Raw genomic sequence first — 19,755 nt, 5'->3', positions numbered from 1 at the left:
CAAGGTTCAAAGTTAAAAATATCAACAGCAAAAAGAGGAGCACAAAAAGCCGATTTAAATTACAAGAAAGTCCAGCCCGGTTTCCAAAGATAAAAAAAGGAACAGAAAAAATAATCTTTCAATTTGCAACATTTATTCTCGCCGCTTTTCTCACTAGTCAGCCTTATTTTAAACTAAGTTTCCAAATTTAGAGTGTTCTCTTTCCAACAAGAAAAAAAGATTTAAAACTCACACCAAACGACATGTTCTTATCCAGTCTCTTTAGGGCTATCCGCAGTTTCAGCAGCCTTGTGGCTGGTCCGGAAATCACTGGCAAAGAGGGGTTTCCCTAGGTCCCCAGAGACCTTGCGAACGTCTCTGGGACCACTGGATTTCCCTCTACCTTTCACTGTCTCTTTGGGACAGCTTAGATCCCAAAAGAACCGTCCAAATGACACGGTTAGATGGTCCCTTTCAGGAGCTGCCTGAAAGTCTGTCTTCTCACTGCTAAGCCCCGCATTCTTCCCCCGCGTCCATAGCTTTTTAATGTTCAGTGAGCTTTGCACTCATAATTGCTTTGCAAATAAAAAAAATAGAAGTTTGATATTGGTATAGTAAGGTTATGTTATCTGCTTATTCCAGAAAATTATAGAATTATATTTAAAAATATAATTAAAAAGAAAAATTTTAGGTTAATCACTTTTATGCAAGCATGCTTAACAATAGCCACACAAGTACAGATGGAAATTGCAAACATTATCCTAATTTTTATTTTTTATTATCTTTATATAAGGATGCAGCATATTTGTGTGCATTCAGTTTCCTAAGAAAAGAAAGTGTGGTTAAATAAGTTCAGAAATCCTATATTCAGAAAGTTTGCAGAGTTTTTTCTCATTCTGTTTAGTAAAACAGAAGATCATGTCCATGTAAGTAAATTATTTAAAACGCTATTTATAGTTTACATACAGTTCTTTGCAATTGTCTGCTGTTCTGGATTTACTCACGGCTTTAAAACCGCAAGTGCTGATTGTATTTCTAAGATAGTATATCTTGTTGGTATGTCTAATTTTTAATCTCTCTTCCCCCATTCAGGGACATGGGTTCTTTAGTTTGCAATTAACCACATATTGCATGTGTATAAATAAATGAATATTTATTCAAAAAAGAATGTATTCATTTATTTAAAATCATAGCTGAAAATTGTAACAGCAATTTCAAATATTGTTAGGAAAATACAATTTATGATCAATGCACTAAAAATATAAATATAGGAATGCTGGTATCAATGGGGAAAACCTTTTAAAGCTTTAGCAAATTATTCATAGAATTTTAAAAAGCACCAGATAGTTCTTTCTTTGTATCTTACAGTTCATATAGAAATATACAAAATTGTACAATTAAATTACCCTAGATTCTAGATGTAAAATTTTAAATAGTATTTTTTATTTCAAGTTGCTATACATAGAATATCTGAGGTTCATGCTACTGAATGGGTCTCTGGATTTCTGAGCTGATGTATTTTATTTAACTGAAATACCACTGCACAAATCAGCTCAAAGATAACATCTCTACCATCTATAAAAACTGTGAGCAGAAACTAGGGTTGTAAAAGGGGTCTGGACATTACAAATTGGTAACAATATCTTAAATAGAAACCAGTCCTACTCTAGAGATCTGTGGTAACGAGCTTTTCATCATTTTCATCTTTGTAAAGACATTGGAAACAGTTCAACGTTAAAACCACACATTTATAATCTTAGAGTTTTAACCAATAAAGACAAAAAAGGTTTATCACATTCATCAATGATTTTGCAAGCCTTCACATTCTCCAGACATTTTCAGTGGGCAAACTATAATTCCACCCCTTCCAGTACAAAACTACTAGTGGGCCTTGATAGGAGGTGTCAGTGGCATCAATGCCATTGAGAATGATTCTTGCCTGAGCATGATTTCCTGGCATGGTCATAATTGCTGATAAGATTGTCCTCTTTATGTGGCAGTTGCCTCCTTCCTTCATGAGAAATTGACCCAGTTAGTGTGTGCTTCCCTATTGTTGCCAGGAGTTTGGCCTTGCAAACATTTCTTTTCTGTTGTAGTTTTAATTTTATGGAACTGGTTAGTGTTTTCCTTGGTCATTTTTTTGAAGCTTTTGGAGACTTAGTTCTTCTGGACAGTATTTAAGAAATAATGGATTGGTACCATCCTAATGTAATGCTGTTATTTGGTTTTATACACATCATTTTTATTATGTATTGAACTGGCTACAAATCTCTGCAGATTCTGATGAAACCAGTGATGTGCAGTCAGGGGAGGCAGGGGAGGCAGGGCCTCACCACTGTCATCATGAAAAGAAGAGAAAATGTAAAAGGAAAAAGGCTGAGGTAGTTGCTGCCAGAGTCACAGTGGATATCTCTGCTTAGTGCTTAACTGTTTAAAAAAGCCTCTAAAAAGTGCCCTCTACAGGAGGAGGCGGGAGAACCACGTGCCTCATTTAGTCTATCTTTATGATCACTCGAGCAGAGTTAAGCAAGGGTTAAAAGCCGAAAAATTCCTTATGTAGATGAGGCACTTGGTTCTCTTGCCTCCTCCTGTAGTGGGTGCTTTTTTTAGAGGCTTTTTTAAACAGTTAAGCGGAGTCATCCATTGGGGACTCTGGCAGCAGCTAGCCCAGCCTGACCTCAGCAGCTCTTGACTTTTTCCTTTTACATTTTTACATTTTCATCATGGCAGACAAGAGCAGAGTTGAAATCCTCTGTGAAACAGCTGAAAAAGGTATGTGGGTCGGAGGGAGGAGGAGGAATTCAAAATTAATGTAATTTGTAAGTGTATTATTGTAAGTAATTTGTGTGTGTGTGTGTGTGTTTTACTCACCTCTGCTGGCAGGTGGGCTGGCACATTTTTTTATGTAGAACATAGCGGCAGGGCTTTTGGACATAGCGGGATGCTCTATGTCGGACACAGCAGCAGGGCTTTCGGACGCCCTGGCGCTGTGTCCGCCATAGAGACAGGATGTACTAGAGGCAAAAGCTGCCCTGCCGCTATTTGTGTGTGTGTGTGTGTGTGTGTGTGTGTGTGTGTGTGTGTGTGTGTGTGTGTTTACTCGCCTCTGCTGGCGTGCGGGCTGGCACATTTTTTTATGTAGGACATAGCGGCAGGGCTTTTGGACATAGTGGGATGCCTCTATGTTGGACACAGCACTGGGGCTTCCGAAAGCCCTGCCGCTGTGTCCAACATAGGGCGGCTTTTGCCCACTTGCCTCACCAACCGTAAACCTCACCGCATGTCACTGGATGAAACAGATATAAAATCAATGAATCTAAGGGTACTCTATGGACATTAGGGAAGAGTACTTACCAATGGAAAAGCAGACCCCTCCAAAATGAGGTCTACAAAAACTATGTGCTTGAATTATTAGACCTTTCCTTCTTATTCTTAAATATTCCTATATTAATCAAATGTCTATTTTTCTGAGCCTTTGCCATGTTCTAGCCTATTATGTTACTTTAGGTTTTTAAAGGATTTGTGAATGATTAAGAGGAGGAGAGGACAAAAAAGTAATATGATAATAAGAATAAATGTCCCACAAAAAGGAGAATTACAGATAAACCATAAAAGTGTATTTTAAATCAGATTATTACATAACAAAGACATGAGACTAGATGAAAAAGTGTCATTAATATTTAAAAGCATACTGCTAAGTATGCTCTCTGTTACAAATAGAGTCTTTTAAGATTAATGAATATCCAATAAGCATTAGTATTATGGAAACATATGGATCTATTACAACCCTGTGGTGAAAGCAATTGAGTCCAGTTGCCAAAGGTGCTAAATACAACATCTAGAATCCACATAGCACTGATAGTGGATGATTGCAAAGCAGAAATAGAGAAATTTGGTTTTATAGGAAGATTTAGAATGGGTAAATGCATAAAATATGTTCATAGAGTTTTATGAAAAGTATTCCTTTATTGCCAACACCTATTTTAAGAAACATAGGCACAGATTTTATACCTGGACATAACCAGATGTACAAGGTTGGAATGAAATCAACTACATAATAGGAAACAGAGTAGTTCAAGTCAGCCAGACACATCTAGGTAGAGACTATAGAACAGGCTTTGAATTCTCACTGTCAGATATATAGGCTAAATTTAGGAAATTAAGAAGAGTTAGCAGGCCAGCAAGATTTGGCCTAGGCCCTAGGGGAATATATAGTCAGAATATAAAATCAGTACTAGAAACAAATTCAATTCACTTAATTCATGCAAAAGTAACCTGAGGAGTTATGGAAAGAGATAAGAGACACTATGAAAATCAAAGCAGAGAGGAATATTCTAAATATATCAAAGAGGAAAAGATTCAAGTGGATTCCAGCAAACTATTATGATAGCCAAAGAAAGGCAAGGGAAAAAAGCTCTCAGCAATAAGATGGCATATGATTGAATGCAGACCTCAAGCAAAAATGACTGGAAAAAATGTGCAATAAAGAATGTCAATAGGTGCAAATGTGATGATTTTAAGATCAGAGAATTTCAAGATTATTCATAAAAGAAATCTCACTGAGACTGAAGTTTTCTTTTCTTGAGATGGTAAATTGCCAGAAATAAAGCTTTAAATTCAAGTCTTATGACTGAAAGCATAATTCATCTTTTGTACCATTTTTGTAAATGTCATTTTGTAAATTACTCACTTAAAAATGATAAAAGTTGGATCCAAGGTTGCCTTTACATTCTTTTCATATTGGAAGGTTTTTACTGGCCTTCATTACAATAATATATGAAGTCAAATGCAAATCTAATGCCTGTAAATACTACAGGTGAAACTCACAAAATTAGAATATCGTGCAAAAGTTCATTTATTTCGGTAATGGAACTTAAAAGGTGAAACTAATATATGAGATAGACTCATTATATGCAAAGCAAGATAGTTCAAGCCGTGATTTGTCATAATTGTGATGATTATGGCTTACAGCTCATGAAAACCCCAAATCCACAATCTCAGAAAATTAGAATATTGTGAAAAGGTGCAATATTTTAGGCTCAATGTGTCCCACTCAATCAGCTAATTAAGCCATAACACCTGCAAAGGGTTCCTGAGCCTTTAAATGGTCTCTCAGTCTGGTTGAGTAGGAATCACAATCATGGGAAAGACTACTGACCTGGCAGTTGTGCAGAAAACCATCATTGACACCCTCCATAAGGAGGAAAAGCCTCAAAAGGTAATTGCAAAAGAGGTTGGATGTTTCCAAAGTGCTGTATCAAAGCACATTAATAGAAAGTTATGTGGAAGGGAAAAGTGTGGAAGAAAAAGGTGCACAAGCAGCAGGGATGACCACAGCCTGGAGAGGATTGTCAGGAAAAGGCCATTCAAAAGTGTTGGGGACTTTCACAAGGAATGGACTGAGGCTGGAATCAATGCATCAAGAGCCACCACACACAGACAGATCCAGGACATGGGCTTCAAATGTCGTATTCCTCTTGTCAAGCCACTCCTGAACAACAAACAATGTCAGAAGTGTCTTACCTGGGCTAAAGAAAAACAGACCTGGTCTATTGCTCAGTGGTCCAATGTCCTCTTTTCTGATGAGAGCAACTTTTGCATCTCATTTGGAAACCAAGGATCCAGAGTATGGAGGAAGAATGGAGAAGTACACACACTGCAAGATGCTTGAAGTCCAGTGTGAAGTTTCCACAGCCTGTGTTGATTTGGGGAGCCATGTCATCTGCTGGTGTTGATCCACTGTACTTCATTAAGTCTAGGGTCAACGCAGCCATCTACCAGGAGATTTTGGAGCACTTCATGCTTCCTTCTGCAGACGAGCTTAATGGGGATGCTAACTTCATTTTCCAGCAGGACTGAGTCCTTGGGAGAAGGGTGGCATATAAATCCAATAAACCAAACCAAACCAAACCAAACCTGCCCACACTGCCAAAAGCACCAAAACCTGGTTCAATGACTGTGGGATTACTGTGCTTGATTGGCCAGCAAACTCGCCTGACCTGAACCCCATAGAATCTATGGGGCATTGCCAAGAGAAAGATGAGAGACATGAGACCGAACAATACAGAAGAGCTAAAGACCTCTATTGAAGCATCCTGGTCTTCCATAACACCTCAGCAGTGCCACAGGCTGATAGCTTCCATGCCATGCCGCATTGAGGCAGTAATTGTTGCAAAAGGGGCCGAAACCAATTGCTAAGTACATATGCATGCTTATACTTTTCAGAGGTCCGATATTGTTCTAGGTACAATCCTTGTTTTATTGATTGCATGTAATATTCTAATTTTCTGAGATTGTGGATTTGGGGTTTTCATGAGTTGCAAGCCATAATCATCACAATTATGACAAATCACGGCTTGAACTATCTTGCTTTGCATGTAATGAGTCTATCTCATATATTAGTTTCACCTTTTAAGTTGCATTACTGAAATAAATGAACTTTTGCACGATATTCTAATTTTTCGAGTTTCACCTGTATGTATGAGTATATATAAAATATTTATTGTGTAGATGTTGTAACACTGATGTTTGAGCAAGGCATTTGTGGAGGTATTTGAAACCCTCTTGAGGTTCTGAATTAATAAATCCTCTCTAATATAGATCTAGTATTAGTGTTTCCTATACAACATGCTTGCTGTGTTTCAAAGACTAACAGGTATGTATATATTTGGCAAAGGCAACACTCTTGAAAATGGGATTATAGCTAAGTCCTATCCTTTGGAATGAGCAGACATTAATATGTCTGAATAGAAAGGCCAAGATTGTATTTATCTTAGTATTTGCTTTATTTATCTTAGTATTCTGGAGAGATAAAAGTGTATTCTGGTACATCTAAAATGGGAAATAAGGCCATTAATTTCTGAATTTGATGCCTCTGGCCAGTTCAGGAGACATTCTAAAATAGCTTTAGTAGTCATATGAAACGACTCTTCCCATAATATAACAAGATACCAAGAATATGTAACCCATTGTTCAGTTAAGATAAGCCATCCTGTCTTTATAATACATGGTCAAAAATCCCCATTTTGTTACATGTCAAAAATGAACTTATTAATGGATTTGACCTTATGGATCAGTTTGGATCAAAACTGTTATTTGAGTAATAGTTTACATTGACACCCCTCCCCCCAAATAGATGGTTTGTTTGAATAGCACAATTAGAATTTAACATATATAACTGGGTAAGAGTTTTTTTTCTTGCTTCCTTGCAGGCCCAGTTAAACCATGACTTGTTTAGTTATTAAGGGTAGAACTATTTTCACTGGTTTTGTGGGAAAATTACACCTGGTTCTTGATTTATTATGTTATAATGATATTTCATAGTATAACATTCTTTGTCATCTATTATTTTCTGAACATAGTGGTACATTTTCCATGTGGTAGAATCAACTGTCTTGAGAAAGGATGTTAACATGCAAACTAAATGATAATTTTTCCTGCAATAACTTAGAGAAGTAAAATCAGTACTATGGAGTTTAAAATTAAGACTCCTAAATTGTACTCTGCCCCATCCCATGCACAGTTGTTTAGCTTTTTGGAAAAGGTTTAATCATTGTTTAGAGTTATGAAGACCCCTCCTCTTAAAATGCATGTATAAAAGACAGGAGTGCTACTTCAGATAGATTGCATTATATTCTTTCTATGCCCTACATGCAATAATTTTTTTAAAAATATTCAAGAACAACAATTAAACAATCCAACACTCTAAATTATATTAATCCACTGTTTTGATAAACTTCAAACAATTTAGAAGGTTGAAACATATTGCAATCATATATAGAATATGCTTTCTATGAACTATTTATAGACATGATAGAAATAGCAACTCTTAAAACGTGAACATCATGCCATAGTCTTTTTATTTTATGTGAGTGTAACAAAACGAAAAGAAGTGTTATGCAAGTGTCAAATACAAGGATTGTAAAGCTCAAATTAGGTTTTGAGGGGAAAAAACCAACAAAATTTTCAATTCCAACTTTCCCTGTCAAAAAGACAAGTTTATCTGATTACCAACATCCTGATATGAACCAGTGTAGCTATTACAGCATCTGTCATATGTATAAACCAAGTACCTTGGGCTTTATTAAAGCTTTACTTTTTGTTATTTTTTTCCTTGTGAAAGAAGGCAAAATAACTACTAAATGATGGCTGGCTGAGATAAAATTTATCCATGATTAAGGGTCAAGAATGAACACACATTGCTTTTTCTGATTGGCAATTTCCACATAGGGCAATTTCTCAAGTTGTGTACTAATTGTGTATGTTCCATAGAAATATCAACTCTTACAAATATGTTTTGGGGAAATCATGTATACTTGATGATTTCAGTGTAAAAATATATGAGAATATATTCCTCATACAAGCATACCAGTACTGGTTGTTTATACTCTTGCTACTCAGAATAACTTTTTTTTTAAATATTGTAATGTACTCCCATGATATAAAAGGTTGGGAAGAGGGAAGAGCAACAAGATTTCAAGGCTAGCCCTATTCTTTATGTGAGTAGTTTTTAATATCCCAGACAATGTACCATAGCCAACATAGCAAAGTAAATCATTTGTAAAGTGTCATGAATCAATATATAGGTGAACCTTATATTAAGAAAGGCACTCTTCTATTTGGTGTCCAGTATTGAAGGATAGTTCAATATATATTGATTTTAAATACAGTGGTATCTTGGTACTTGTCATTAATTGGTTCCAGGAATTGCATCAAGTACTAAAAATGATAAGTACCAAACAACCCATTGGCATCATGTGACTCTTTGTTTCATCCAGAAAGGACATTTCCTTTTCCTATGTCAGCAACCTTCCCAGCATGGGCAGCTTCCAGTCCAACCTTTGCAGCCATTCCCTTCTTCCTTTTGCTATGATCTTCCTGGCATGGCCGACTGCCTGTCTATTCTCCATGGCTATACTCCTCTTCCTATTGCAGCACATTGAGTACAAAACAAATGATAACTACCAGGACATTTTGTGTATTTTGTGTCAAAATGTGTTGAGTATCAAATTTGATGAGTTTTGAAGTAGTCAATACTGAGGTAGTATTGTAACAAATAAACAGAGTAGAGGAGTCTTGAAATTATTGTTAATAATTTGTGACAGACTAAGCAGAAACACAAGATATCTGGTTGCAGATTTCTCACTATGGCGAAATACTTTACATATCTAATTCACTAATAACAAGAGGAGTGTCTATATTTCTTTTTATAATTCTATTTAACATTTTTAGGTAAACTGGTGGTGTCCTTTTATGTTCTATTGCCTGTGCACATAAGAAAATGCAGCAATTATGACAAGAGGTTAGAATATAAAATATTCAATTAATTATAACAGATACTAATCAGGACCTGAAAGAAGAAGCAACTTTCCATCATTGAAGCATTTAAATGAAGGTGTATCCCCAGGGAATGAAAGTGACTATAAGAAGTAATAGATTTAAAAGTTTCTCTACACTACTAAATTTCAAAACAAATAACAAATCATAAAAAAATAATATACTTTGACCTTCAGTGAAGAAAAAGAGACACTATAGAACACATGAGAGGACACTAGATAGTTAAAGGGAAAAACTGAGGCAACTGCAAGAAGACAAAAGTGGGAGATGGTTATTGGTGACACATAAGAACAATAGATTGAAAAAAATATGCCTAGATGAGGAGATGCCAAATGGAAATATTATTTTATGATGTTCAAAGTGTTTAACCTTGTTACTGGAATAGGAAATTCTTAGATATTGGAGTTTTGGGCCTGAAGCAGCATAAATTCCAAGTTACTATAGTAAATAATGACATATAATACCATAATGATGTTCAGTGGTGGGATTCAGCTAGTTCACACCACTTCGGGAGAACCAGTTGTTAACTTTCCAAGGAGTTTGGTGAACTTGTTGGAAGAAATCATTAGGGCAGAGAACTGGTTGTTAAATTATTTGAATCCCACCACTGATGATGTTCTTCAGTTTATCTGACATTCATATATCAGTTTGTTAAGTTAGTCTTCCAGTTAGATGTGCAAATGAGATTTTACTGTATATCAATTGCATTAACTTTTTATGAAGTTGCACCAGTTAAGGTATATTTCCTTGTGTTGATTCTGCTCACTTCTTTGTGCTGGTCTTAATCAACCATAAATCTAGCATATTAGTCAAATACTAAGTGTGACTGTAACTTCTCGCATAATTGTGTACTACTGAACTCTAAAATCAAAAAACTGAAGGCAGATAAAATGTGTGAAAAGTTAAGTGAATGCATAGTATGGTGTAGACCCACTGATTGCCTGGCTCTTCTTATGATAAGGGCTTTAAATTGAAATTGAGGGGGGGATCTTCAAGATATTTAGAAACTAATTCCAAGCAAAAACCACTAGATAACCAATCCTATAAGGAGGTAGGGAGAAAAGAAGAAGAGGAAGAGGAGGAGGAGGAGGAGAATACAATGAAGTAGAGAGTGAAGAAAAGGATAGAAAACCCAGCTACAAAGTAGGAGATATAAAAACATACCCCAGATCCTTAAAGGACTCAAATGCCTGTACACGAATGCTCAAAGTTTAAGGAACAAACAGGGTGAACTTGAAGTACTAGTGCATAAGAGTAAATATGACAAAGTTGCCATTATTGAAACAAGGTGGGATGAAACTCATGACTGGAATGTACTGATGGAAGGATACAAACTATTCAAAAGAAACAGACCTAACAAAAGAGGAGGAGTTGCATTATATATAAAAGATCACTACATCTCTACAGAAATCCACAAAAGCAAGGATGAAAACCTCCTAGAATCCATATGGATCAATATACAAGGAAAAAGAATGACTTTGCTATAGACATATACTATAGGCCACCCAACCATACAAGAAGAGATATATGAACTTTTTGCTAAACAATTAACAAATGTATGTATGAAATATACCACAGTAGTAATGGGAGACTTTAACTATCTTGATTCCAACTGGGAGACAAACTTTGCAGCAAGTGGGAGATCAAATCAACCTAACCAACCTAGCTGACAACTTTGTCATCCAAATGATAGAGGAGGAAACTAGAGGAAAAGCTATATTGGACCTAATTCTTATTAGTAGAAGAAGTGATAGAGGAAGTTGAAATTACCAGAACTTCGGGAGAGAGTTGGTGTCAGCCTCTGCTTTGCTATCGCTTCGGTTGCCATGAAACGGGGAGGGAGGGCATGGTATTTGGGAGGGGTTACTCATTGTGCTGGAGGAAGGTTCTGGAGTTTACCGGCTGATCGGACTACGCATGCGTGGGTGTTCCCGCCAGGACTAACGGCACTGACATTCCATCTTCGTGATGCCTTTTGAAGTTATCTCACACCTGACACTTGGAAGAATTATGATTGGACTAGAACTGTGATGCCAAGGGGTGGGGAATGGGCTATTCTATATATCAATCGCTTTCGCGCCTAAATAATCAGACTTCGCTTCGCTATGCCTTTAATCATTCTTAATTAGTAAAAGTACACTTGATTTCCACACATGGAGTCTCATGGTCTTTCTTTCCTAATTAATTAATGGAGAGTTGTTGACAGTTGGATTATCATATTGGATTCCAATATAATGCAAACACAAGCAATAGTTGTCTCAAACTTCAAAAGAAGTGATTTTAACAACTCAGAGAGACCCTAAGAATAATTCCAGGGATGAAAGTCCTAAAGGGGAAAACAATTCAAGAAGCGTGGGAAACATTGAAAAATATCATAAAAGCCCAGTCTAGCCCAATACCACTAAAAAAGAAAAACAATAAATCCTAGAAGAAACCAGCCTGGTTGCACAAAGAGCTATCTAATAAACTGAAAGACAAAAAGGACAAGTACAAAAAAAATGGAAAGAGGGATACATAACTAAGATAGAGTATCAGTAGGTAGCCTGAATCTGCAAAGAAGAATTCAAGAAAGGAAAGGCTCAGAGTGAATAACAACTTGCCACAAAAGTCAAAGATAATAAAAACGTTTCTTTCAACATATAAATAACAAGAAAAATGTCAAGGAAACAGTAGATCCATTTAAGAGAGAAGATGGCAAGGAAGTAACAGGCAGCAGAGATAAAACAGAACTGCTTAACTCATTCTTTGCATCAGTCTTCATGCAAAAAGAAACTATAGCCCAACCTATCAAAAACATAACTCTAAAAGACAAAACTAGAAATAAAAATTAAAATAAGCCAGAAAATGGCTAGAGAACATCTATCTGATCTTGATGAATATGGGTTACATCTCAGAGTTCTGAAGGAGCTAGCAGATGTTATCTCAGAACCATATCATCTTCAAAAAAAAAGAGGAAAAAATAAGACCCAGGAAACTACAGCCCAATCAACTTATCATCAATTCTTGGGAAGATACTGAAAAAGATACTAAAAATATAGGTCTGCAAACATCTAGAGACAAATAAAGTTACAATTAAAAACCAGCATGGGTTTGTAGAAAAGAACTCATGCCAAAAAAAAATTATTTCATTCTTTCACAAAGTGATTGAATTAGTAAACCAGCGAAATGGTGTGGACATAATATACTTAGACTTCAGTAGACTACAAGTAGACTACAAACTAGTTCTTAGTAAGCTAGAAAAATGTAGGATAGACATCACCACCACTACCAGCAGATGGATTTGTAACTGGCTGACAAACAAGTTGTCCTTAATAGTACTACATCTACATGGAGGGAAGTGGGGTACCACAAGTTTCCTTAGGCCAAGTACTCTTCAATATCTTAATCAATGGCTTAGATGAAAGAATAGAAGGGGAACTCATCAAATTTGCAGATGACGCTACGCTAGCAGGAATAGCCAACATCCCAGAAGACAAGCTCAGGATGCAAAAAATATTGACAGACTTGAACAATGCGCCCTATCCAGCAAAATGAAATTTAATATGGAGAAAAACAAAGTTTTTCACTTAGGCAGGACATATCAAAGACATACAGTAAGTATAGATTAGGTGGAACCTGGCTGAAAAATAGTACATGTGAGAGGGACCTTGGCGTTCTAGTGGGTGATCACTTAAATATGAGCCAGCATTGTGCAACATCAGCCAAAAATGGTAATATAGGTTCAAGGTTGATGTTATTAAATAAGTTTGTTTTAGTGTATTTATTTATTTATTTATTTATTTATTTATTTATTTATTTATTTATTTATTTATTTATTTATTTATTTATTTATTATAATAGTAAAGGAACTTTTTCCAGGAACCTTTGAGCATTTAAAATTGAATTTTATAATACTTATTGTATTTCTGCAATGTATGTGCAGTTTAGTTCCAAAATAGACTCTGAGCAGCTTGCAATGATTCTAAAATAAAATAAAGAGAATTAAAAAAAGGATGAGGAGAACCACCAAATCCCAAAGTGGGAAACAACAATTGGCAAATCCAAAGTTGTTAATAAGTTAATTCTGAGACTTCTAAGGTGTTCAGAACAAAACAATAACAACATGCCACATGTTTATTGTTGGTGTGTGAATGCAAATAAATCTGCCTCACAAAAATTTGAGTTTTTAAAGAAGACTAATAACATGATTTCATGATCTCCTAGTAACATCCTTATTCATTCTCTTCACCAATCATTTGAGATGATTGTAGTCTTACGACCAGTGTAATGTTTCAGCTTGCTTTGTTTTCATGAGGAAGAAAATCACAGAACAGGTCTGTTTTGTTTTGTTTTGCTTTGCTTTGTCTGGGGATGGGCATTAATGTTGAAGTATTGCTGAGAGTTACAACCTATATTATAGAGTATTTCATCCATCAAATCATCACTTTGGGTATTTGAACAAGAGTCTCAAACAAACAAAATAGCTTGTGTCAGGATGAAATAGTGCTAGTAAACATTAGTGTATTTAAAGCTGGTGGTAAGTGTATTTTGTCTGAAAAGCTCATATGACCTACTGCTGAGACATAGGATGAAGGAGGGGGAGGGAACCTCATAAATTATTACATGAAGGCTGACCACCATCATTTAGGAGATAGAATTGGGCCATCTGCTCCTTAAGTTCTTTGATGTATTTTCCTTTTCATTGTGGAATGGAAATGTCAAAACTGAAATCAATTCATTTAAATCCTTAATCTTAAGACATATGGATCACAACTATGAAATAAAAACACTTTTCAAAGAAATTGGTAGCTATGGTGTAATTACGTTGGATTCAGAAATAACTCCTAGTGAACAATGCACAATTGCTGTCATAACCTGTTAAAAATATCCAATTCTCTTCAGGTTCTGTGGCTGAAAAGGTGTGAGAGTAGTTACTAGATCAGGCTGCAGAGAGCCAGACAAAAATGTCAGTCTTATAGCCCTTCTATTAGAGTGTTAAAATTTCATCTTGATAGCTTAGCTTAGACTCATTATCAATTTCACTACACACACACACCTCTCACATTGGACCTGTAAAGTAGATTAGGCAACTAATGAATAGGCCTTATTATTAAAGATTATTTACTGAAACCCTCTGTCTCTCACATACATCCACAAGCACACTCTCTCATATATGTTTGAAGTTTGAAAGGTGTCTGAACCAGTGAACCAGTTTGAAGTAGTATAGGGGATTTTATGGCCAAATGTGTGTAGGCGATAGTTGGTTTGGATTCCCGCTCCAGGGATTAACATATTGTGATGCTTGAATGCCAACAGAAAATCTCCCTTCCCCCTTCCCTCTCTGCCCCCACCCCACAGCATCCAGAGTCCTTCTGCCGAAGCTGTTCAGTATAGGGTTGCTTTTTCCTGTGAGAGGATTAGAGAAGAAGAGAATGGCTTTGTGAAAAAAAACAGAGAGAAAGAGAAGGAATGCTGAGAAGAAACCCAAAGGCCTGGAAATACTTCTTGTAGACAATTGAGATGAACTGCATGTTATGCAGCAGCTGACTGCTGTTGTACACACTATAATTGACGCTGGTAAGGTTATTTCATCTTCCTCCCCCCCCCCCCCCATCCAATTCTACTGTTTTGTAATGCTGATATATAATTGCCTTTATGGAAGAAATTTTTTTAGAGGAAAGGATCTTTTAATGATGTTAGGTTTATAAGGCATGGTTGTCTGTTGCTTCCTATGTAGGTGCTTAAGAAACAAAGAATAAGGACTTTGTAAGAAGCATTATTTGCTGCTTTTGCTTAGAATTTTTTTAAAGTTGAGCAATGAGAGGAAGAGAGGTCATCTATAAAGTATCAAGCTATCTGAATATATTCTCAAAACTATTTTATGGTGAGAGAGAGGCCTTTCAGATAAATGCTCTGCAACATTCTTGATGTTATTGGATTTGTCACTTCCCTGGCAGAATTCCAGATTTCCTGGGGTGTGCGTGAGAAACATATATTATGATCCACAAAGCAATAGGGCCTACTTGCCTTAGCAATAAAAACTAAGTAGATAACTTATTTAGCAAATATATTCTAAGGTCTCTCCCAGAAAGGGAGAGGGAAGGAAAGCAAGGTTTTATTTTCTGAAAGAAAAAAAAATGAGGTTAATTTCAAAACAGTGATGAATGCAATGAAGAATGATAAAATAGGTTGGCTCAGTTCTTGCATAACTGAATGCAAAAGATCCTAGTGACTGTTTAACCCAGCATCAGAACATACAGGTGCATTTAGAAATCTCAATTTATGCTGCAGTTTGAAACTTTTGAAAATAAACTGCATAGAAATTAAGGGGACTGGGGCTACTGCCAGAGCCTTTTCTTTTTCTATCTCTATTTCTTTTTTAAAATATATATTTATAATAAGTGCATTTCAATGTATCTTTTTAAGTTGTTTTGGCTTAACCTTTAATTTGAAGAGAAAAGATGCATAAATTTGATTCAGGACAATCAAAGGGTGGGAACATTTTTCTGATGCATATCATGAACAACAAGGACATAATTGCAAGCAAAACTTTTTCTTTTGTGGTCAGTCAGAATTCAAATAAAGCAAGAGATGATGGACATTATTTAACAGTCGTGGTTGACAGAAAATCTGGAACAGTTTGGATCTAACTTTTATATTTTTCCTGTATTGTTTCTTTTTCATCTCTGTTTCAAGGCTTTAAAGTATTATCATGCTCTTCAGCATGCATATCTGAAATACCTCTCTGTATTTCATGCTGTGAGTGAATACGTTTCCTTCTTTTGTGTGCTTCATTGACTCTAACTTTCTTTTCTTTTCCTCTTGGGAATACCAAAATAAATGTTTTAATGCTCTTATTCACATTTTTAACAAGATCTTTTGTAATTTAAATGTCATTGCTATGAACTTAAGAGGGAAAAGCTTGATGAGCCATGATGTAGACTTGCATAAATTAGTTTAGGAACTGAGCCATAAGTAGGGGTGGCTTTCCCCCCTTAAAAACAGAAAGCTAATATTAGAAAAAGGAGTTGCCATGGAACCAGAGGGAGAGAGGGAGAGAGAATGAGTGTCTCTGAATGAATGTTTGGAGTGCAAACTCCTGAATGTTTTCATAACTTCACTATACATTATCAGGTATAAGAAAACTTCTCATTGCTTTATTTATATCTTATCCTTGTTTTTCTTTTATAAGCACATACACAAACATGTAGATATTAGCTGACTGGTTGCTAAGGATTTTTTTCTTCCAGATTTAATCCTCACAATATTACTAATATTTACCTAGTCACAATAGGAGTACTAAGTGAATGGCATTCATTTAATTTATATTTTGCAAATGATAGCCTTTCCCTTTCAGGTTATTTATTTTCAATGAACTTTTATTTTGACTTTTATGATTTTACATTAGATATAAAACTTTTTCAACCAAATACTTACATAATTATTTAGAGTTATAGAAGGATAGGCACCTGTAGACCTGCAAATCAGATTTTCATTTCATATGCTTATCTTTTTTTTTTTTGTTAAACACATCCAAAAACTGTCATTGTATAATCATTTGGTGGTATGTATTTCATTTTGCTGAGGCATAAAATTTTTAAATATTTTTTTAGGAAGGGAAATGGAAGACTTTAAAATATATCTTTGCAAATAGAGATATTAAGTATTGCTAAATTAGTATTTTAACTATTAAAGTAGAAGCTCTGAAGTGAAAAATGCCAATGAACAATTGAGATAATACAGTAATGCCAGTTAGGAAATACTATACAAAAACTCAGGGTTATTTTCTGTGTTTTAAGAAAGGATCTCTAAACTGATAAATGTTGTTTTTTCCCACTTTAGTATCAAAAGTTTTGTTCCATGAAACCAGCCTTGCTTGTGCTATATACCATATAATTGTGCCTATTGTGCTAATATGCATTTTAGTCCAGTATTCATTTGTTCATGTATATGTTTGTATGATATTAACTTTTTAAAAAGTACTATGACAAAGTTGTGGATATTTTGGCAAGGAAAATTGGGAACTAGACAGAGCAGCTTCTTCAGTAACTAAGAAAATTACTAAGAAGCTAAATTTGGATTGTATTTTTAATATAATATAATATATTCACAGAAAGCTATTTAATGTTTCTTACAAAAATGATAATTGAAGGTGTCTTGTCTTCTTCAGAGGAAAGGTAGAAAATGAGCACATGGTTTATTTCGTCATGTATTATCTGCTGGGTAAATTACAATGGGAGAAATCACCAAACATTGCTTGATACAGACAAGATCAAAATAGGTTTTTTTTGGCACATTAAAGTTAGAATCAAGAAAGAATGTATAATGCTTGTTTATTTTAATTCACATCTTGAACTTTCTTGGTATTCTCTCAGGAGATTTTTTTTTTCCTCCCACCCTCCAAGGAAAACAGACCGTGGAAAGGGACATGGTTCACATTTATTTTCTATTTTGATTGGTTCCTCTATTCCATAACTATTTTTTAAAGAGAGAAGGCTAAGTAAATGCTTGCATATGCTTAATTTTATGACTTTTTGTATTATATCTTGAAAGGATATGATGTGTATCTATAATAAAGAGAATATTTTTCTGTGTTGTTGTCTCCTCTCATTCCAGAAGGTAAGTATCTTTCTTCCACCTGCTTATAGAATCATAGGGTAGCGTTTTTCAAACTTGGCAACTTTAAGACATGTGGATTTCAACTTCCAGAATTTCCCAGGTAGAAAGGTTTCAGGACAAATAGTTCAATTTTAGTTTTTCTGGTTGTTTAGGTTTATGAAAGCAGCATGTAGGACATGGAAGGCTGAACGCTTGGGTTTCTTTTTTGTTTGTTTTATTGTTTTATTTCATTTTGCACTACAAATTGAGAAAGGAAGAAAAGAAAACCTGGACCTGCTTGGCATTCTGCTATCTAAGGTTTTGGAATAGAAATCCAAACAGTGTAGACGACATCCGTTCACTTCTTTATTTTATATATAGTTTCAGCAGTATAGCAACTAAAATGTTACTTTTCCTGATACCTATTCCAAAATTATTACTGATAAACTGAAGAACATTTTTAGAACCAATTAAAAAAGGAATTACATGACATACTTTTCAATATCACATTCTTAACACTGATGACTGATATCACTTTCCCCAAAATAAAAGTTAGTTGCTACTTATGAGTAGGAAGAGAAAAAAAAGAATTGTTTTCATTTGTAATTTTCTGGAAAAATGGAAACATTTTTTCATGCTTCCCTTCCTTATCCTTTGATTATTATGAAATAATAGCTTTGTAATTGAGGTGAAGTGAGATAGCTATGCTACCTTGGATATACTTATTACTGCTGATCAGGAATGATCTCTTAAGATTCTGGTAACCGTATATTAAGTTCATATATACATGATTTGTATAATTCTGATTTATGGAAGTAACCTTTTGTATGATCCTTGTTTGGGTATGCACAAAGCCAAACAGACATGTTATTGCTTAGTGTGTATTCAAGAATATCCTTTCAATGCCTACAAAATTGTTTTAGTAGTATCAAAGCTACAAAGGCGTATTGATAGTGTCTAGGCCTGTGATGGTGAAGCTATGGCACACGTGCCACAGGTGGCATGGGGAGCTATTTCTGAGTTCTCGTGAGGTGTTGCCCTGTCAGCGCATGTGCACGCTGGCCAGCTGATTTTTGGCTGGCCTCCTTTTGGGAAGCCGCCTGAAGTCTCCGTAGGGAGAAAAACAGCCCGGAAGTCCATCCCGGAACTTCTGGTTTGTGTGTTTTTTGCCCTCCCCAAGCTCCTAGAAAGCCTCTGGAGCCTAGGAAGGGTGAAAAACGGACCTACCAGGCCCACCGGAAGGTGGAAAATGGGCAGTTTCCAGGCCTCCAGAGGGTGGGGGAGGCCGTTTTCACCCTCCCTAGGCTCCTAGAAAGCTTCCGGAGCTGGGGAGGTGAAAAACAGGCCCACAGGAAGTCAGAAAATGGGCTGTTTCTAGCCTCCGCGGGGGAGGCCATTTTTGCCCTCCCCTGGCTCCAAGAAAGTCATGCATGCATGCATGGGACAGTGGGTGGGTCACCCATGCATGCGCAGGGGCACAGTGCAGGGGGGCATTAAATTATAGGGGTGGGCATGTTAGCATGTGCGATAGCACGTGTGCACGTACTTTTGACACCCCAGGCAAAAAAGGTTCGCCATCACTGGTCTAGGCATTTCCCAAAATCTACTTGATATTGTGAGAGCTAATGTGATACAATGGTCAAGGCATCAGACTAAAAACCAGGAGTTCAATGAATTCTAATCTTTCTTTAGGCAGAAAGCCAGCTGTGTGACCTTAGAACAGTCACCCTCTCTCATCCCTAGGAAAGAGGCAATGGCAAACCACTTCTGAAATCTTACTGAGAAAACTGCAGGGACTTGTCCAGGCAGTTGCCAGGCACCAAGACTTATTCAAAGCCATTAAGAACACAAAAAAATATCTGC

At 36.0% G+C, this 19,755-nt stretch overlaps 1 protein-coding gene across 2 annotated transcripts in view; it reads left to right on the top strand.

The window, feature by feature from the left end:
• Positions 1-19,755, top strand: part of MID1 (midline 1) — a 256,961-nt gene that overhangs the window by 76,175 nt on the left and 161,031 nt on the right. The window contains exon 1 of one of the 2 annotated variants that reach the window (XM_087726589.1): positions 14,705-14,871. The exons of the other annotated variant lie outside the window; for it this stretch is intronic. The gene's annotated coding sequence lies outside the window, so the exon portion shown is untranslated. Of the gene's footprint in view, positions 1-14,704; positions 14,872-19,755 lie in introns of those variants that run through there. 2 annotated transcript variants of the gene reach the window in all.

This window comes from Thamnophis sirtalis, unplaced genomic scaffold (genome assembly GCF_051295495.1).
Source record: "Thamnophis sirtalis isolate CommonGarterSnake01/CBP01778 unplaced genomic scaffold, rThaSir2_p1.2 scaffold_12, whole genome shotgun sequence".
Classification (NCBI taxonomy): domain Eukaryota; kingdom Metazoa; phylum Chordata; class Lepidosauria; order Squamata; family Natricidae; genus Thamnophis; species Thamnophis sirtalis.
This window is presented reverse-complemented; position numbering and strand designations above follow the sequence as displayed.